Source organism: Lathyrus oleraceus, chromosome 2 (genome assembly GCF_024323335.1).
Source record: "Lathyrus oleraceus cultivar Zhongwan6 chromosome 2, CAAS_Psat_ZW6_1.0, whole genome shotgun sequence".
In the NCBI taxonomy this organism is placed as follows: domain Eukaryota; kingdom Viridiplantae; phylum Streptophyta; class Magnoliopsida; order Fabales; family Fabaceae; genus Lathyrus; species Lathyrus oleraceus.
In genome coordinates this window covers 407,129,362-407,152,064 of record NC_066580.1, presented here as the reverse complement: position 1 = coordinate 407,152,064, position 22,703 = coordinate 407,129,362, and positions in this window count along the sequence as shown.

Here is a 22,703-nt window from a genome sequence, read left to right as displayed (position 1 = left end):
TTGTTTTTTTTGGTTCCTCAGCGCAGTCGCCTTGTGTATTCCCCAGCGGAGTCATATTGATTGTTCCCCAAGCGGAGTCCCCCGAGTGGATTTGGATCTTTCCCCTAGCAACAGTGTTATTCCTCCAGCACGAGTGAGAAGTCAGTGCTCTCCCCGCAGAGTATTCCTCGGACAGAGTCTCCCCACAAAGTTGGAGTATTTGATCAGTTGGCTCCCCGGCGGAGTGTTCATCCTTTGCATTTTGCATGTAGTGATCATTGCATCCTCAAACTGCGTAGCATTTCATTTCAATATGGAGCATTACGCCATAGAAAAATTCAAACATATGCATTCATGTGTTAACCCAACCAGATCGTATCCCCGGCAGAGGCGGATCGTTTGTTCAACATCGGTACAGCACGTTTGCTACAGTTGCTCCTGACAGCATTCAGGATTGATATTCCCCCAGAGATGTTTATTTCCTCACCCTTCCGCGAACGGAAAGCTTGTTTCTCCCCAGTGAGATCCCCAGCAAGTGGTCAGCCTTGCCTTGACTTATTTAAGATGTCATTCTTGTGATACCGGTAAGTGTCATGTCAGCACCCGCGTGTGTTCTTTCTTTGGTGTCGGTAAACACCATTGTTTCGGTGTCGGTAAACATCGAGTCTCACCCCAGTCATCGGTAAATGTCTGGTCGTTTTTGGATGTCGGTAAACATCATCTTTCGATGTCGGTAAACATCGAGTCTCATCCCAGTCATCGGTAAATGTCTGGTCGCCTTTGTTTGATGTCAGTAAACATCATCTTTCGATGTCGGTAAATGTCGAGTTTGTTCCCCAGTCATCGGTAAATGTCTGATAATTCCTCAGCTAGAGATCCCCAGTAGAGTCGTCGGTAAACGTCCTGTCTGGTTTCCGGTTGCAAGGATTTGTTTCCCCCAGTAAAGTGCTCACCTTTCCGTTGGTGTCGATAAACGTCGAGCCTCTCCCTTTCGTCCGTTGACGTCTGGTCGAGTGTTTCCCCAGTCATCGGTAAATGTCTGGTCGTTTTTGGATGTCGGTAAACATCATCTTTCGATGTCGGTAAACATCGAGTCTCATCCCAGTCATCGGTAATGTCTGATCGTGCTTATTTCCTGTTGATAAAATCAAAAATCCCCAGGAGTCGTCGGTAAACGTCTTGTCTGATTCCATTTGCAAATATCGTTTTCCTTCCCGGGTGGAGACGCCATCGGTAAATGGCCCCGTTTGCTTCGATATCGGTAAATATCAAATGCCCAGTTTAGCCGCCATCGGTAAATGGCCCCGCTTTCTTTGATGTCGGTAAATATCGAATCCCCAAGTTGATATCGGTAAATATCAAGTTGCTTTGAATCCACCATCGGTAAATGGTCTTGCTTCCTTTTAATATCAAGGTGTTTCCCAGCAGCCATCGGTAAATGGTCTCGCTGAAGTTGATATCGGTAAATATCAAGTTTCCAGTATTTAGCCATCGGTAAATGGTTTCGCTTTCCTGAAGTTATCGTGCAGTCGTCATCGGTAAATGGCTTGGCTTTTCTTTGTATCATATCCCGCAGAGTGCAAATTTCTACGGTTCTTTGGTATTCAATCCCTGTGTACCTTGAAAGTCTGACAGCCGTTGCTCTCATCCGTTCAGGTTCCCAGCTGATTGAATAGGGGCAGCTGTAGCACCTCAAATTTGCACCTCCCATTTTGTACATACATTTTCATGACTAGGTCATTAACATTACATTGTCCACTGCATAGCATTGCATTGTCCTTTGCCCAAGTGCAAGCCATCAGACAAGATTAGGTCAACTCGTTAGGAGGATCAGTCAAACAAGCAAGCAAGTGCATTTCTCAAGGAAGCAAAGCCCTAGGGTTGGTTCAACATGTTCACATGACCTAGGGGTCCTTTTGAAGTGGTTTGGTCAAAGATTGGGTGCTCAGAAGTCATCAGTCATTGTTCAATCCACCAGAAACCCTAGAAAGTCAACTGTGGTCAACTGTGCTTGAATTCATGGATTTGAAGGTGGGAGATGGTTTGAAAGGCTTCATTCATGTCCACACAAGTCTCATTTGACATTTCAAAGATCAAGATTGAAGAATTTGAGGTCAGATGAAAAATTGCCAAAAATAGTAAGTGACCTGTAATTGGAAATTGCCAAAAATAGAAAGGTCTTCTCCTCAAATTTACATCATCATACAAGCTTCAAATGAATTTTTATCCAACATGAAATTTGAAGATCTTGCTCTCACCTTTCCAAAAAGTCCAAGAACATGAATTTCTCATGTGTGGTTGAGAAATTATGGATTGATCTTTGTCAAGGAAATTTGAACTTCAAAGTTGGATAACTTTCACACCATTTGGCCAAATTTAGTGGGGTTTTTTGCTACATTCTCCTTTTAACATGCACTATTCAAATCATGCATCACAAGTCATGCATTTTCATCACAAAACTATTTGATTTTTCACTTGACTTTTTGGTTGGAATTTTCAAATATTAAAATAATGCATTGTTTACACTTGGCAACATTCCCATTGGATTACAAACAGAGTTTTAAGTGGATTTAGGCCCAATTTCGTGTACTGTAGCATGCACCCCATGCACATGAGGGTGAATTCCCAATTGGCCATAACACTTGCATTCATTAATCCTTTTGGCTTGGCTTAATATTGATTAACAAAGATCATTAACAGATGGTATATATGCATAATCAAAACAGAAAACACATTAACATTCATTCTTGCTCAGATCTAGATCAAAAAGTGAAAAATCTCCAAAACTTTCTCTCCATTTTTTCTGCAAAAATCTTCATAGAACTTGCATTGATCTTTGTTGTTCCAACATACACAAGCCTTTTGGAAGTGAATTGAAGCTAGGAATCACCATTTTCGTGCTGTTTTCTTGGACTGTTACATTGAGCATTTTCATGGCAGTTGGAATTTCAAGAAGAATCAGGCATTGTTGAGCCATTATGCAGCATCCATCCATCTATCCAAGTGTTGTAGAAGTTCTGCTTCGACCTCTCCAAGCCAGATTCACCTGATTTCAGTTCTGCATCACCATTGAGGTTAGATTTCGATGCTCATAGTTCTTGGAACTAGGATATGCATCTTGTAGATCTCATCATGATAAGAATATTGAGCTTTGAATCCATTGATTTCGTGCAGTATTAAGAAAGTTATGTGGATTTCATTTTTGATGTGCAAAACTTTCTTGGATCGATTCATTTAACATGATTAGAATTAGGTCAAATTATGTTTGGATTATTGATGTGCGTGCTAAGATGAAGCGATTGGTATGTTGATTGTTAAATTCTGTGAACAAAAGTTCATGATGATGATGAACTGGATGAATGAGCGAAGAACCCTAAATATTTCATTTCCAGAATCCTGTAGATCCATTTGCCTGTGTATTTGCATGTTTTTTGGTGTTTGAGAGCCATGAAGCCACTCACGCGTTGCCCCCTGGATTAGTGAAACGACGCGTTTCACTTGAAACGCGCCAGGTTTGAATCAGTACACACTTCGATTCCGCCTGGATGCAATTCTCATTTTGGCTTGGCATTTTATTTTCACTTAACTTCACATGTTCACCATGCTTTGTTCATCCTTTTTTATTTTTTTCTTCTCCTTAACAAATTCATATCTCACAAAATATTTGTCCAATTGATGTGAGATTTTTTCCATGATAATCCTTGCCATGTCTACTATTTTTTGGTGATTTTTATGAAAATTGTGCACGTGTGGATTTCTGTTTTGGCTAGGGCTTATGTGAACATGTCATTTGTTGCACCTTGTTTGCCATTTTGATCATGAAATGATGTTGCGTAATTGGATGGAGCTGAAATTTTATGTGCATAATCTAGACACCTTGAGGAGCATTTTGGTATATAGTTTGTGATTTGTGCATTCCTGGATTGTGAGATATGAGCTGATCATTAGAGGTGTGACAATTTGTGTCACACCATTTCTTGCTTGACTTCATGATTTTTGTTACCATGCCATATGAACTCAAAATGACCTGAATTTTTGCATGTTGGATCTTCTGGATGTTAAGTTTGAATGTGAATTTTTTTATATTTTTTGAGTGCATTTCCAATTTGATTGAGATTTTCTTCCCTGTTTGACCAATTGTGGACCTTTTGTGAGTCATGATCTCATATGTTTTGTGAAATTCTTGTGGTTTATTGGATGGACTTGAAATTTGGCATGTGTATTATAGACATCTTGAAGTTTGCCATGGCTTTGGTTTCATTCATTTATCATGTTTGGTTTCTGTTTTATGCTTGCTTGAAGTTGATGCATGTTTTGATGCTTTGTATGAGCTTGTTTGAACTTGTGTTGACTTGATGATTTTAATTGACTTGCTTCCCTTGGTCCAAATGACTTGAAATTTGGTATGATTGTCATGTTATGAATGCTGTTTGACCATAAATTTTTTGGGGATTTATTGAAATGTTTGTGAGTTGATTTGAGTTGAATCATTCTGTTTGGTTCTATGAGCTTCAAATTGCATGCTTTGTACTCTTTGCTTCATGAAATGATAATGGTGAATGATATGAACATGAGACCACTTGGATTTGATTCTTATTTGATTAATCTTGATTTTTGATAAGTTTTGTGTTCTATTTTGGTTTATTGTTCCCCTTTTGACCCTAGTCTTGTACTAGTGGTTTGTGCTCTCACATTTGAGCTTTGTTTCAGGTCAAAGAGCACAATTGCTTATGCTTGATGATGTGCACTCAATTGGAGTGGGTTTATTGCTTGTTTATGACTAACTTTGAGTTGGTTTTGTAGGCATTGAGACTTATGCTTAGGCCTTGTGGCTTGCACCTTTGTGCATTGATGCTTGTTATCTGTTTGTGCTGTGGACTTGTAATTTTCTGTTTGACTTTTGTTTGTCTGGTATACTGATTATGTTGGATTGATTTCAGGTACTTTAGTTGCTATAGTTCCTTTGTGAACTTACTTTTTTGCTTGATAGCTTGAGCATTGAGGTAGAATTTCTTTTCTCCATGTAGTCTGGAAGACCTGGCCTGTTATTTGGCCAGGCACCTGTCTGAAGTCCTCCTTAAGAGGCAATGTTTGTGTTTGTTTATTTTTGTCCTTGTACATATCCAAAGACCTCCTAAGTGAAGAGGCATTGGCAGATACCAGGGATGTGCAATCCATCCCCTGCTATTCTGTGTGTCATCTGCTTTGCTCACACCACTGTGTTGATGCATTGTAGATACTAACCCAAGATCATTGTACATTGTGTCAGTCATAAGTGTAGAAGGGTTTCAACTTTCTGAACCCACACTTTCATTGTCTTGAAGCTCTCCCTGGCCAGGGATAAGAGTTGTGAAGTCTCATCTTCACTTCCCATTCATCTGCTTCATCCTAACTCTCAATGTTAGGGTTAAGAGCTAACATTACCCTGTTACAGTGGTTTGTTTGTCGAGGTTGATATGACCCCTTGACTAAAACCTAACCTTGATTGAGCCAACTGATTGCATATAGTGTGTGCTATTTGTGCTTGTGTGTTTGTGTTTTTTAGTTTAGCTTGCTTCCAGTGCAAGTTAGGGTTAGTTTGGCTTTCTCCCTGTGCAAGTCATGTTTAGGTTAGCTTGCTTCCTGTGCAAGTTAGATAGCAACCTTAACTTAGGGATGATTTGCATGATAACATCTAGGCTCGAGTCGTAGTCTCCCTAGTTGTGTCTCCCTCTATTATCTGGTTAGGCTAGTCCTTTGTCCCTGCGTAGGGGAACTACGTCGCCCTGATCCTCATACCAGATGAGGTACGTAGGCAGGAGATGAGCTGATCTCTCCGGGCGCCCTTTTTGTTTTGTCTCTTGTGTGTGTCAGGAGATGGATGTAAGCCCAGCGATTGGCATTCCGTACCCTCTTGTGGTGTGCTTGGAGTTCGGTATAAGTCCATCAAGTGGCATCTGGTTTCCAGTGTGGGTTGTTTTGGTTCGGAATCTGACGTAAGTCCAGCGATTGGCATTCGGATTCCATGTTTTCCTGTGTGGGTTTGTTTGGTGTGCGTGAGCCGAGCTATGAGTGCTCTGATTCTTCTTAGTCCGAGAAGATACGTATGCATAGGATGCGACATCCTAGCGAGCATGTTTTCCCCCTAGTCCGAACTACGTCGACTCTGATGTCTATGCCTGATAGACTACGTAGGCCCAGGATGCGATATCCTGCCGAGTTAGTTTCGTTTGTTTTCTTGTGTCTCTTTTAGCCAGTGTGTTTGTTTGTGAGCAGTGTTCTAGCAACCATTTTCCTTCCTTTTGTGCGTGGATCCCGTCGAGTACGACGGATGCGTAGGGGTGCTAATACCTTCCCTTCGCATAACCGACTCCCGATCCCATCCATCTTTGGTCGCGAGACCATGTCTTTTCCAGGTTTACTTCGAGCGTTTCCTTTCCCTCTTTTGGGATAAATAACGCACGGTGGCGGCTCTGTTGTTTTCGTTTCCCGCCGGTTTTTCGCGTAATGCGACATAGAGCTCCCGTTTTCAATGGTGAAAATTATAGTTATTGGAAAGACTGTATGCGGGTGCACATAAATTCCATAGATAGAAAAATATGGAACGTTATTCTCAATGGTCCGATTGAAATAACCATGACCAATGAGAACAATGAATTAGTGCCTAAGCCCGAAGCACAATGGACCGATGATGATGAAAAGAAATACAATTATGATTGGAAAGCCAAAAATATCCTAATCTCCTCATTAGGTGTAGTTGAATACTATCGTGTATCCCATTGTCCTACTGCTAAGGCCATGTGGGATTCACTACAAATTGCCCATGAGGGGACGAACGATGTTAAGTTGGCTAGAATCAACACACTAACATAAGAGTTTGATCTCTTTTTGATGGAGCATGGGGAAACCATTGCTGACATGCAAAAGAGATTCACTCATCTCATCAATCGATTACATTCACTTGGTAGGCTTGTTTCCAATGATGTTGCTACTAATAAGATCTTAAGATGTCTTAACAGGGAATGGCAGCCGAAAGTGACCTTCATCAAAGAAGCAAATGATCTTACCACATTATTTGGCAAACTACAAGAGCACGAACAAGTACTCTTGAGCCTGGAACAACACGAAAAGAAAGATAAGAAGGACAAAGCAAAGGTGAGTGAAAAGAAATCAATAGCTCTAAAGACTTCCTCCTCAAAGTCTCAAGCAAAAGAGCAAAGTGATTATTCATCGAGCGACGAAGAAGAAGAGGACAAGAGTGAAGATATGGGGCTGTTCGTTAAACGCTATAATCGTTATATGAGAAAGAACGGTATCCAACACTCCGAGAAGAACTTGGTGAACTTCCGGAAACAATCTAGGTACTCTAAAAATGATGACTCAAAAGGTAAAATAACTAGAGGGTTGTGCTATACGTGTGGAAAGCCGGGTCATTACAAACCGGACTGTCCGATGAACAAGAAGACAAAAGAAAAAGAATCATACAAATCACACAAGAAACCATCAAAGCCAAGGAGAGCATACGTAGCTTGGGAAAGCGATAGCGACTCCTCAGATGATGAAAGTTCTAGTGATGAAGATGAAAATGCAAACCTATGTCTCTCTGCTCATCAAAAGAACAAAAAGAAACAGGTACGACATGCTAAATATGAAAAATTCTCTAGTATGTCTCATCATGAATTGTAAAATGCTTTTGATACTTTACACTATGAAGCGAAAAAGGCCTTTAAAAGGCTTGCCTCAAATAAGAAATTTTTTTCTCATTTGGAATATAAAATTCAACAATCCGAAAGGAAACTTGAGGCACTTAAAGCTTCTATAGTGGAAAGCACAAAAACAAGTTATGAGGACCTTAGAAGTAGAATGATGAACTTTGGGTGTGATACTTGTTACATTTGGCAAGGTGAAGTAAGAAACCTAAAGGCCAAACTTGACAAGGCTCTTGAGCCCAAGATTACCTTTGCTATCGACAAATCAAACTTTCGAAAAAGTATGGTTAATCCATACCAAAAATATAAATATGTTATAAAGGATGAAGTTAGCAAAAGCAATCAAAATGTAAATTTCTCTTGTCTTTATTGTTGCAAGAAAGGTCACTCCATTGCTAAATGTAGGTTTAGGAGATTTTTAGTTCCTAAAGGCATTTATCAATGGATGCCCAAATGCAACCATTTCGTTCCTCACCATTCAGGACCCAATAAGCCATTGGGTACCTTCTCTTGTTAATTTTATTGCCATAGGTACAATGCCTCGAGACTACCGAGAGAAGATGGGTTCTCGACAGTGGATGCTCAAGGCACATGTCAGGAGACATATCTCTCTTCATTGACTTCGTGGCTAAGAAGAAGGGATATGTAACTTATGGTGACAACAACCGTGGAGCAATACTTGGTAAAGGTAGTGTAGGTAAGCCCTCTTCTACTACTATTTCTGACGTATTGCTTGCCGAAGGTCTTAAACACAATCTACTTAGCATCAGTCAATTATGTGACAAAGGATACAATGTATCGTTTTCAAAAGACTGTTGCAAAATTGTACACAATGATGATAAGAAGAGTATGTTTAATGGCATGCGTGTGAACAATGTCTATATGCTTGACTTAAATGAAGTATCGTTAACAAGTGACAAATGCCTTGTAACAATGAGTGAAGATTCATGGTTATGGCATAGGCGTTTAGCACATGTTAACTTTGACTTACTAAACAAAGTAGTCTCAAAAGATCTAGTCCTAGGTCTCCCCAAAATTAAGTTCACCAAGGATCACCTTTGTGATGCTTGTCAAAAGGGGAAGCAAACGAGGATCTCATTTAAATCCAAAAATATCGTTTCAACAACGAGACCTCTCGAGCTTCTTCATATGGATTTATTTGGGCCATCTAGGATTAAAAGTCTAGGAGGAAACTATTACGGTTTCGTAATAGTGGACGACTTTTCTCGATTTTGTTGGACTATTTTTTTAGTAAGCAAGAGCGATACATTCGCCGCTTTTGAAAGATTTGCTAAGCTTTCCCAAAATAAACTAAATACAAACATTGTTGGAATTAGAAGCGATCATGGGGGTGAGTTTGAAAATCACTTATTTGAAGAATATTGCGGTAACCATGGTATTGATCATAACTTCTCCGCTCCACGTACTCCTCAACAAAATAGGGTTGTGGAGCGTAAAAATCGAATTTTGGAAGAATTGGGAAGAACAATGATCAACGAAAGTGGCTTACCGAAATATTTTTGGGCCGACGCCATTAGTACGGCTTGTTATGTTCTGAATAGGGTGCTCATTCGCCCCATTCTAAATAAAACACCGTATGAGCTTTTAAAAGGTCGAAAGCCAAATGTTTCTCACCTACATGTTTTTGGTTGCAAATGTTTCGTATTGAATAATGGAAAGGAAAACTTGGGAAAATTCGATTCCAAGGCCGACGAAGGTATCTTCCTCGGATACTCTCAATCTAGCAAAGCATATAGAATTTACAACAAACGATTACTTGCTGTAGAAGAGTTTGTACATGTCACTTTTGATGAATCCAATCCGAGAAACGTCGGAAAGGGTAGTGTTTTTCATGGTGCAGGTACATCTACTGAAGACATACTCAAAGGTGGCGAGTCGGGGATTGATCAACCCGACATAGTCAAAATTGAGGAGGATAAAGATATACATCATGAGGAAACCGAGGTAGCTCATCCGCCTTCAAACGATGATCTCCCTCAAGCTTGGAAGTCTTCCAAAGACCATCCAATCGACAACATTCTCGGAGATATCTCAAAGGGTGTAACAACTCGATCTAAGCTAAGTAATTTCTGTTATCACTTCGCTTTTGTTTCGCAAATGGAACCTAAAAACCCTAAAGAAGCCCTACTCGATGAACACTAGTTTTTGTCAATGCAGGAGGAACTTAATCAGTTCACCAGAAATGAGGTTTGGGACCTTGTCCCTCCTCCGCGAGATCATCGAGTAATCGGCACCCGATGGGTGTTTAGGAACAAGCTGGACGAAAATGGGGTAATAACCCGTAATAAGGCGCGTTTAGTCGCACAAGGGTATAACCAAGAGGAAGGAATCGACTATGAGGAAACTTATGCGCCGGTTGCCCGACTCGAGGCTATACGCCTTCTCCTTGCCTTCGCTTGTGCGAAAGACTTTAAGCTATTCCAAATGGATGTTAAGAGTGCGTTCCTCAACGGTCACATAAATGAAGAGGTTTACGTCACACAACCTCCGGGTTTCGAATCTCATGAGTATCCTGATCATGTTTATAAACTGAAAAGGGCTTTGTATGGCCTCAAACAAGCTCCTAGAGCTTGGTATGAGAGACTAAGCAAATTCTTACTCGATCAAGGTTACTCAAGAGGAAAGGTTGACACAACCCTCTCCATTAAACGTCAAGGAAAGCACTTGATATTAGTGCAAATTTATGTAGATGATATCATATTTGGGTCTACTAACATGAATCTTGTGAGAGAATTTTCAGACCTTAAGCAGGGCGAATTCGAGATGAGTATGATGGGGGAGCTCACATACTTTCTCGGTTTGCAAATTAAACAGCTCAAAGAAGGGACTTTCGTGAGCCAAACAAAGTACTGTTTGGACCTTATCAAGAGATTTGACATGGCAAAAGCTAAGGCCATAGACACCCCCATGCCTACTTGTACAAACTTGAACAAAGATGAAGACGGTAAGGAAGTAGATGTAAAACGGTATAGATGTATGATTAGATCACTCCTTTATCTTACTGCTTCTCGTCCCGATATTATGTTTAGCGTATGCATGTGCGCAAGATATCAATCATGTCCCAAGGAATCCCATCTAAAAGCTGTCAAACGAATACTTCGATACCTATCCGGTACTCCGAAGTATGGACTATGGTATTCCAAAGGTTTCTCCGATTCCGATTTTGCCAGTTGCAAATCGGATAGGAAAAGCACCAGTGGCACTTGTCACTTATTTTCAAATTCTTTGGTCAGTTGGCATAGCAAGAAACAGGTTTCAATTGCTTTGTCAACCGCTGAAGCGGAATACGTTGCCGCCGGTAGTTGTTGTGCTCAAATCCTATGGATTAAGCAACAACTATTGGATTTTAACCTCAAACTTGAACGTATTCCCATTTTTTGTGACAATACAAGTGCCATTAACCTAACCAAGAATCCTGTGCTGCATTCTCGCACCAAACACATCGAAATTCGACACCACTTTCTTCGGGATCATGTAGAGAAAGGTGACATTGTATTTGAACATGTTAATACTGAAAATCAACTAGCGGACATCTTCACAAAGCCGCTAGCTACTGAACCTTTCTTTCATATCCGCCGAGAACTTGGTATTCTCGATATTTCGGAACGGGCACTATAATCTGCTGTTTTACCTTATTCCATTTACGACTATAATCTTGTACTTCTAACAAGTTGATGTTGTTGCAAGCACAAGTTTATTGTTCACCAAGTCACTCAGGCATCGAGGTGATACTGTTCCCTTCTCTCTCTCTCTCTCTCTATCTGCAAAGTTTCATGGTTAAAATAGCTATACCACATAATGATATTGTATATATATACATGATGTATCTCTTTGGATGTTTATTGCTGTATGGCATTTTAATTATGCATCAAACTTGTCAATGCATGTGCAAAATAGTGAAAAACTGAAATTTTGTCTGTATGAGTCGACCGTAACAGGGCTATGGTCGACGCACACTTAACATTTTTTTTAATTTCTCAAAAGTCAAACAGTATGCGTCGACGCATACAGAGGTATGGTCGACGCATCGCTTACAAATTCTGTTTTTCTGCAGAAAAATTGAAACCGTTTCATGCATCTACATTCAAAAACCATCATTAAGTGTGCATTTATATTCCATTACCTTTCAAACTACCCACTACCTTGTAACCTGCATCTACCTAGTGTCTATTGTCCCTTGATCTTTCATCTTCCCAAAACCCTAACCTTTCCTCTACAAATAGGGAAAAACCTCTCTTTAGCAAAATCACTCTCAAAAACCCTCACAAACCTTCACTCTCTACCCACACTCACTAAGTTTCAAACCTGCCCAAATGGCTTCCACATCACGCAGACCTACCGGCAAGAGATCCCGAGAATCATCCGCCGCATCTCTACACATATCTGTTGTATCGCTTGTTCCACCAGCTTGCGTCGAAGCCTTCAACAAAGATATCGGCAAAAGAGGATTTGTTCGACAACATGCGTTCTACAAGCTTACCGCCGAACGCATGCACCTCGTAGAAATCATGGCTCTGCTACAGCATCAAGGCATTGTCAACTTCTTGGAATGCAACGCTAAATACAGCGAAGATTTAGTCCGTGTGTTCTACGCCGGCCTTCATGATAACTTTCGCGGGCACAAGTTTCATTCCAGAATCGGCACGACAAAGGTATCACTTAAGTCAAATTTCTGGAACCAGTATTTTGATATGTCATTGGATGATGCTGAAAATCCTCTAGCTGAGGTAACTGACTCTCACCAAATAGAAGGTTACGAGTTTAAGAGTGCATTGAATGATATGCTGAAACGACCATATCCTGATAATATTGTTAACAGTGACTCGTTCCCACGAACTGTTACTGCCGGCAAGCTGAAAACCGGAGAACGGATTCTTCAGTGGATTGTCTCTCGTATCCTGCGACCAAAGAAAGGTGGTCTCTCCAGAGTTGAACATGCTGAGGTTCATCTCATTTACATTCTGAAGAATAAGCAGAAAATCAACTGGCCTTACTACATTGCCAGTAGGATGTTCAGTCTACGTGATTCCGGACGAGGAACGGCTCTTGCTTACAGATCTTTCATTCAAGAGGTCCTTACTGCAGCCAACGTTAATCATCCGTCTTTCCCGTACACTTCCATCTCATCTGACAAAGAGTTCAGCCCAAAAACTTTGTCTATGATGGGATATTTTTGGTGTGATGAGAGGAGAATGTACAAGTTTGTTCAAAGAGGATTTGTCCCTGCGCCTGTTGCAGCAGATGATGACAGTGATGAAAGTGAAGAAGAAGAAGATGAAGAGGAAAATAAAGAAGAGGAAGTCGGGCACGCTTTTGATCACCATGGTGGAGATAATAGTCCTCCACCTGTTGACACTCACGACTACTCCGACTCCGCTTGGGTTCAGCAGTCACATTCAACTGAAGAAGATGTCCCCATCTGGGGTGGCTGGGGTGACTGGCAACATACGGGTTGGTCAACTCAACGTCAATTCTACCAGCCGTATCACCAGGATGATGAAGAATCTCCTCCGTCTCCTCCACAGCACGCAAACTCTTCAGAATTGTTGGATATGATGCGAAACATGCAGCTAGCACAACAATCCTTCATGCAAACTCAGGATGAGCGCTATGCTCATATTAGCAGTCAAATTCAAGCCCAAAATGAGCGGCTCGATACCCTCTCTACTAGCTTGAATAACCGGTATGCAGCCTTTTCGGAAACATTTGACCGCCAGGAACGGTCGGTCGACGGGAGTCTCAAGCATCTGAGCGGTGTTGCCGATTACCTATCTACTCTGGCTGACCCCTACAAAAACCCGGGCATCTGTTACCATCCAAGACACCGCCATTAGGACATAGACCTTCATATGCACTTTGCATTTTGCTTGTTGTTTTGGATGTATTCATTTTTTCTGTTTTGCCTGTTTGTGCAACATTAATTTTAATGTGTTTCTTCCTTCTTTTAATGATTATCGCTCAGAAATGATATTGGTCTGATATTATTATCTGTTTGTGTTATTTCCTGTGGAATCTTTTGTTACGTTGATTCATCATTCCTTTTCTCTTTTTGATGTTGTCAAAGGGGGAGAAGAGGTACAAGCAGCCAAAATATCCACAACAATTAACAGATGGTTTTGCAGATAGCCTTAGAGTACAAAAGAAAGGGGGAGTGTGCATAATATGTGTAAATATTGCATGTTGTTTTTATCCTTGGCTGTGCACAGGTTGTCATCATCAAAAAGGGGGAGTATGTAAAGGCAAAAGTGTCATAAAACATACAATCACAGGTTTCGATGATGACAAATGACCACCATGGATGAATTGGCATTGTCGATTCCTCTTCTACAAAACAAATGCAACATATCCTTTTCTATACTCATCTAATACTGCCATACTTCGTACAACATATGTGGAAAATATGTGATCATGACAAAATGCATGAAAATCACAAAAATATGAAATTGTGTAGATGTGCAGGTTTTGAGTCGACCATACGGGTCAGCACATGAACCACGGGTCGGCGCATAACACAGACCAGTTGGTGACTGGTCAGCTCATGATTGCTTGAGTCGACCACAGGTCGGCGCATGGCATAGTTCAGTTGGCCACGGGTCAGCTCATGGAATGCTTGAGTCGACCACAGGTCGGCGCATGACACAGTTCAATTGGCCATGGGTCAGCTCATGGAATACTTGAGTCGACCATAGGGGTCGGCGCATTTCCCACGGGTCAGCGTACGCCGACCTATGGTCGACCGCTCGTGCGTGAACTCAGTTTTCTGAGTACTTTTCCACTGTTTGAAAAGCTGTTATTTTGGTTGGAAAGCCAGTTACTATAAATAGAAGTCAAATCACTTTTATCAACCAACATTTGTCAAATTGATTTCAAGTGTTCAAGGAAACAAGAAAGAGTGAAATAGGTGTCCAAGATTCATCATCTTCATCTTCAACATTTCACAACACATCAATTACACACAACCATTTTTGATGTGCTTCGTGATCGGTTAAAGGTGATAAGGTTCGAAGCTGAGATTGGAGAATCCGGTTCGGGTTGAAGCTTGTGGCAGGTTCTTTCTTGAATAAAACCGTTAGGGTTTTGTCCTCCAAGACCGGTTTGTGTTTGGGGGTTTTTGGACGAATTGCTTCATCAATATTCAGCTGAGCGAAGGTGATTGAGAAGAGGAAGTCTTCATCATTCTAGTAGCGGATTCGGTGATATTGAAAGGAAGGATTCGGGTTCGATTTGTTGTGGTTGAGATTAGTCGGGCCGAGGGTTTGAAGAACGGAAGGTTCTTCAACAAAGGGGCTGGAATCGGAGGTCTATCAATAACAATTGAAGGTCTTGATTCATCTTGAATCAAGGAACAAGGAGAGGAAGCAACATTCAACATCTTGAGAGTTTTGTTGTTTACTTGCTTTGCAATCCTTGTATAAACAGTTAAATTCTACAGGTGATATCTAATTAAATCATCTCAATTCTAAGTTTAGAATTGAGGGCAGACGTACCCCGAAGCGAGGACGGCGGGGGAACTGCCTCATCAAATCTCTGTCTTCTTTAATTTTCTGCATAATTGTCTTTCAGCTTAAAAAGTAAGTGATTTTAGTTTAAGCAATTTTACCAAACATTGATATAAATTGAGTAAGAGATTAAAACTTTGTTTTTGAATCCAAAGTACAATAGTATATTGTACTAGATCAATTTGAATTACTTACTCAACACAAATATCACTTGGAGTGTTTATGCACACCAAGTGTTTGATAATTTGCCTAAACCAAAGTTGTCTTAAGTTTGTATCTAGTTTGATTTGGTATTTGGATCATTGGAACTAGGAATCCTAGTAAGTGAAACATATCATTGATTGTGCAATTAGTGTAGTGATTTGTATTTCACTTTAACTCTAATCCATTAGCTTAACGCATATCCGGGTTTCCAATAACGGTTCGTTTTAGACTAAAATTTTCCTCGGCCGCTTCCGCACTTAAAACAATTTTTCAAAACCAATTTTAATTGGTAGCGCCGACTCAAGTTTTTAATTGGGATCTATTCAACCCCCCCCCCCCTTCTAGATCCGTGCCATAGTCTAACAGTGTATACCACCCTTCGACCTGAAACCACTATGGACCCTTGACGTAGAGTCGAGTGCCATGCATTTGATAGCTATTTATTTTCTGTCTTTTCTGTATTAATATAATTAAAAGACAGAACGTATTAAATAATAAACGAGAAATTAAATTTGGCATCATGTGTGTATGATTTGGATGATTGATGTTGACTATGCTTCAGAATCCGATTTTAGTATGGTGAAGCAGCGATACATCGATCGTCCATAGGTTACACAAATAAGATCGATCAATTTATATATATTATATAAGTAATTCTGATGCAAAATATGGTATATATGATATACTGTTTCTATTTCGTTCATTCAAACACTTAATGATTGTTATTCCTTTGAGAGATCAATGGTCATTTTCTTTGGAATCCGACATTAGTATGGTGAAGCAATGACTTGTTTATCAATTATACTAAATTATCAATCGAGGTATGTTTGACGGTATGAAACTACTGCATTAGGGTTTATGACAGTACAAGGGTTGTGTTGTCAAAGAGTTATACAATTAGGGGTGTGACTGCACAAGAGTTGTGCTTTAAAGTATCAAGTGTTGATGCGAAAAACGACGTCGATTTTCAAATGAATTGTTCATTAAAATTTTGCATTAGGGCGATGCCCCTAACAACCCCGCAGGGGGCGCTGCCCTCTTGACCCCCGTCCGCTGACCAGGAAGCGGAACCCCCGACTAACTTTGCGTAGTATGATCAATTGTCAAAATTTAATTTGGTTTATATAATTGACAAAATTTAAATTAATAATAATAATGTGTTTATCATTATTGTCTTGTTGTGATTAGTTATGGCGTTAGTTTTCCTTTATTTTGTTTTTGGGATTTTAAAATACGGCATGCATGTCGTTCCTCTCTTTTAATCTCTTAATGTAACTTCTTTTCTCATCTCACTCCCTCATATGTAAAACGAAATTCTTTTATGTAATGTAATGTTATGAAGAAATATAAGAATATAATATCAAAGGAGGACAACCTTGAAGATCTTTCTTGGAGAAGCTTAGTGTAAGACCCTAATTTTGACCCTAAGATCCCTCATGGCATCATGTTATTGCATAAGTGCATTGCCTCAAGGATCATAGCATGTTTGGCTCCTTAATCCTAGGGTTGGGACTTGTTTGAGTGTTTTGAGATCACCAAGCATGCTTATATTGTATATTATTTCTTTTCTAATTTTATTACTAACCAATAGCACAAAAATATGTCACTAACCCATTTTGTTTTGAAGCTCAAGTGATCATGTGCTCCACAATGATCCTAGGAGGCTCCTAAGCCTAATGCAATGGCTAAATGAAGATGAGAAAAAGAATGGAAATGGTCCATAAAGCTCCTAATCATCATATATGTCTCCCAAGTATCTCAATTTTCCATTTTGATCAAGATAACCCAAAGGGCTTGAAGATTGTTTCCCAAGGAAACCCTAATTTCACTATGCTTTGACTGTGCCTTGCCCATGAAGCAATCTCAACCTATGATAAAATTTAATCAAGGGAAGTTCTTGAATTCACCATTTTATGCATATATGAGCCTATTTGAGGCCCCTCAATCATTTATTCATCAAGATTGGAAGTTTGGCCTTGAAAAATTGACCAGTCAAGTCATCTGACTAAGTTGAGGATCAATGAGATATAATTTTTGATGTGTTTGTCAAATGAAGAGGACCCCAAAATAAAAAATGTTCTTAAGAACCATATGAACAACTTTCATGTTCATTACAAATCCATCTGAAGCTTGGAGGGTCATCATTCATTTCAAAACATTATAGGTCATTTTGACTGAAACCCTAATTTTTGGTCAACTTACCAAGGGATTAACTTCTTTAATTTTTATGATTTGGATGTGAGACCAAATGAATTGGAAATATTGAAATATATAACTCAAATTTTATGTTGGACAAAATTTCATAATCCTAAAATAAATACATGTGATAATGCAAAACATTATAGGTCATCTTGGACCTAATTCATTGAATTTGAAAAAGTACCCAACTTCAAATGCCCATAACTTTGTCATAGAAAATCCAAATGATGCAAACTTTGAGTCTATATTGACCATCTTGAAAAGATATACAACTTTTGTGTTGTATATTTTTTCATTTGAAGCTTTCATCATGAAAATAGAGGGGTTTGATTAAGCTTGCTTTTGGTGAAATTTCTCAAAGTGATTTGAATATGTTTGGTACTTGAAGTTTCCCAGCCAGTTTTGATCAATTTTCAAATGCCAAATGATTTTTTGCCCAACATGACTTTTGTTCCTTATATCCAGAGCTTTCCAACCATTACTCACAATAGTTCTTGGGGTCTACCATTTGGGAGATTCAAATTTATTTTCATTCATGTGCATTTTGATATTTTTATGTTATAACTTGGTATGCAAGTTGTTTCATTCCAATGTGCACGACCAATTTCCCTCTACATGATATCAGCATGCTTCTGCATTCATCCATGGGCCTTCCACATGTCCACACAGGCCCATGCATCCAATTTTCAAATTCTCATGCACATGAGAGAAGTGTGATCAGTTGATGCCTTCACCTATAAATAAACATTTCATGAGCTTCATTTCACAACCTTTTGGAGATCCCAAGTACTGCAGAAGTGAAACCACACCCTCACCAAAGGAATCACTAAAAAAAAATCATACTTTCGAGCGTGAAATTCAGTATCATTAGCTGTGTTTTAAAGCCAGATTCCTTAGCCAATCACTTCCATTACATTCATAGATCAATAAGGAGCAAGGATCTTGGAGAATTCGTGGCCAGAAGTTCATCAATTCAAAGGTATCCATTCAAACTTTTTGGATCTGAATCTTCTAATTCAATGTAGTTTGTTTGTGTTTCTGTGGTTTTCTAAAGTCCTCATACTTGAGGCAAGATTTTGATGCATTTAATTTGACATTTCATGAGCAATCCGTGTGGACACCATGATTTTCTCCTTCACCTTTCTCTCAATATAGGAAGAGTCAGAGAAATCCATTAGTACAGTGATGATCTACATCACACGAGCTTCATTTCCATGGCCTTGTTTTTAATTTTCATTAAGTTTCATTTCTCCGCAACTTTGGCCGGAGTTTGTGTGTCTCGCCGGAGAAGATGGTGGTTTCCACCACCACCACCACGTGTTTTGCCCAGGGCCATTGGATCTTGTTTCCACGATCTAATTTTGTTCATTCATTTTGATTACTTCATTTAATTCGTTTTGTGGCACGTTTGACTTATGTGCACCGTGTGTCCTCAGATCTAAACCATTGCCTTGTGCCACGTCAATTAATGAACTGGATCATGTGGCTCTGCTTTTTTTCGCTTATTTTTATTTTCTTTTATTTTCTGTTAATTCATTTCATTTTCATTAATTCATTAAAAATTCATTTGAAGTCAAAAAAATATGAGACCAATTCTAAAAATTTTCTTGAAAAATCTAGTTTCATATTATGATTTTTAATTATTTTTGTAACTTCATTTGATATTTTTTATGAATTACTTGGTTTTTAAGGATTCTAATTCATTTTAAAATACTTTCTAACTTTTAAAAAATCCAAAAAATATTCTCATAGCATCTATGGATCATGATAAGTAAATGAAAAATAGTCTCAACAATTTCTTGTTTGTTTTGAGATTATTTGAGATTTTAATTCATATTATGCTATTTTTAATTGTTTTTAATTACTTTCAGATTTCAAAAATTTGTGAGAAAATTAGTCAAAGTTTGTTTGACTATGTTTAACCTATGAGAATTTAATTGGACTTGTTGAAGTTGTTTTGAATTGAATTTGAGGTTCAACTTTATTTGTTTATTTTTTATTTGTATCTTATTTTAATTCAAAAAATACAAAAAAATATCATTGACTTCTTGACTTGTTATCTTCATTTCTCTTCTGTTTGGTGTTGATCCATGTTGATTTGATTCAACTTTGATCAATTGGATTGGTTGTTGTCTTCTTTTCCCCTCCCTTTCATCTTCATCCCTTTCTTCCCATCAATGGCCAATGAGTTAAAGTCTTGAGGTTGGTCTTGACAAATGAGAAGTTTAACCTTCTTTGATCCAAACCAAACTCAACTTGATCCATGATCAAGTGAGTTATTTTGTGTCAAAGATAGGTTACTTTTTGGTCAAGCAAATAACCAAAAGTCAATACAAGGCCCTTCCCATTTTGTTTGGCATGGCATGTTTATGGAGCTTGGCTTACTAGTCATGACCTCTAACTTGTGTTCTTTGCCTATATTCTTATTGACCGGCCTCAGATAAGTGTGACTACTACATTAGTCCACTTACGATTGCTTAACATAGCGCTACATTGTCTTATGACAAGCTAACATAACTCCATTAACTACTAACTTTAATTTGAGCTTTAAATTTCTTACCATTTACTTTTAATGTCATTTATTTCTTGCTCATTATTCATTTTGATTTTTTCATCTTTGCTCACTTGAGCACATAGTTTATGTTTATGTCATTTTTCTTTTGCTCATTTGAGCCCATTATTGTATATAAATATATTGCTATTTTGTTGTGTTTGTGTTTGTTTTGATATGAACCAAATGCAAAAGAAGAAAGGACTTAGAATTAGGATTTACCCATGCTTAAAGGAGTTCAAGAGTAACTAGGCTTCATGCCTTTAGAATGCAAAATTTGTTGAAGCGCAACTAGACCTCATGCCTTTAGAATGCTAAAATTCAAAGTTGACCTCAAAGGACTTCTCCTCCAAAACTTATTATTTGTCCATTCCCTTTATTGTGTTATGAGCTTTTTGATGTGTGCTTTCGTGTGATAGGGATCCCACCTTGAGATTGTGAAAAGAGGACCATTGTCATGAGTAGCCAAGTTAAGAGCCAAGCCAAATGGAGATCCTAGGAGCTTGAATTCAAATTATTGATTGTTTGTTTATGTGCTAAATCCAAAGGAAAAGAGCATCTTGAGTCATCTCTATGACTCCAAGAAAAGGAACTCCAAGGGTTATCTTTCCCCTCTTATGTTTGTATGCTTTAGGAATAACCCTTCTCTGTTCTCCCCAATCTAACCAAGCCAAAAATCATTTTCAAAACTTTGACTTTATTTCAAATTAGAAACCTAGGCCTTAAGCCTTTGACTTTTCAAAACCCTTTTCTTAAATACTCATTGTAAATAAACTTTAATCCAACTTTGACCTCATTTTTTAAATAAATCTAACTTGTAAATGTAACTCATTTCAAGTAGTTTTTGTGGTTCCAATGGCCACTTTGTTAAAACCTTTTCAAAAACATTAGTCATAGGTTTGAGTTATCATAGTGGTTGATGTAAATCTCACATCATCCTTAGTGTTGGATTATAAGCCTTCCATGCTTATTATAAGGTTAACCCCTCACTAGCATGTTTAAGCCTTCCTCACATGGTGGATTGTTGATTTAGGTTGAGTTTTCTCCATTTGATAACAAAAGACCTTAAGGCTTTTGATTAAAATCAATTCACCAATCTTTGAGATTTTTACCCCGAACTACGAGGTTTTGATCCTCCTTTGTGATAGTACGTAGGCAATGGGTTCATCCATTCAAACAACAAATTTGTAAATATAATCTATTCTCTTCTCATCCCTCCAATCTTTTGCACAAATCTTTTGACAAATACCAACCTACAACACATATTTGCAAAAAGGGTTCCCCTATAGTAATAAGGATGTTTTGGGTGCGTAAAACCTTCCCATTTCATAACCAACCCCCTTACCTAGATCTCTGACATTTTTATTAGTTTTTGATTTGAAAAACTTCTTACTTGGATTTTGTTCGCTTTTTAGCCTTTCCTTTGGACAAATAAAAGTGCGGTAGCGACTCGAATTGTATGTTGACTTTTGGTTTCGTCAATAAACCTAAAGGTAAAGAAACCCCCGCTATAGAAAAGTGGCGATTCTGCTGGGGAAACAAATATCTCAGTGGGTTTAGCCTACTTTTTGCTTGTATGTGTTGTATGTTTATATTTATTTGTGGCATATTTTCTGTGCAAATTTGGGATGACTGTATTGTTTGTAATGAATGATTTGCTTGATATATTAATTGCTTGTATGCTTGGTGGTTTCTTGTGAGATGAGTTCTATACCCGAACTCGAGTGCACTTATGATAGGAGAATGGCATAGTCTTGTTGACTTGTGTGGAGTTATTCCTTAACAAGTTAACTTGCAAACCCATTCACTTGGTGGAGGTTTTTTTTTGGGATTACTAATGTCACACGAGTAGTCGTGGTTAGGCATTACTCTTTCTAATATAAACCCTAGAAGCCAAGGACCTTAGATACCTAGCCCATCTTGGCCTATTTTAGGACGTAGTGCGAAGGTCGTTCAAGTGTAAGACTTAATGCGATTGTTACACGATACTACACTCATAAGAGTCCCTCTTGATAATATTTTTGGAGGACGAGTAGCCATTTTATCCGATAATATCCGAAAGATGGGACGATGACTATGGAAACCTTTTAGAACATGATTGTCAGGTTTAACCATAGTACACTCATGTTGGGTGGTTCTTAACCAAGACTCCATGCTCGTGACTTACAACAAACCCGTGATTCACGGTCGATCCGTTCTCGTATATCCTCAAAATCAATGGAACTTGGGTGTTGATAAGGTGTAAGCCATAATCCACCAAAATGGATGATTGATATTGACGATGACTTGAACCATCCCGGGACCTTTATGTGGTGTGACTTGCTTGATCCTTGAGTGTGTTTGTTGCATCCATGCATTCATCCGCATTCATGTCATCAACGATAAGATTTTACAAGGAACTTAAAAGGTCTATTTGCAAATTTTTAGACATGGATAAGCAAAGAAAGAGTACGAAGAAATACAATTTCAGACAACCCGACTTGAAAGAGTTAAGGCGTCTGACATCTTATGTATTAGAGCCCTTGGATTTCAAAGCTCTCCATGGGAAACTTCTAGCTATTC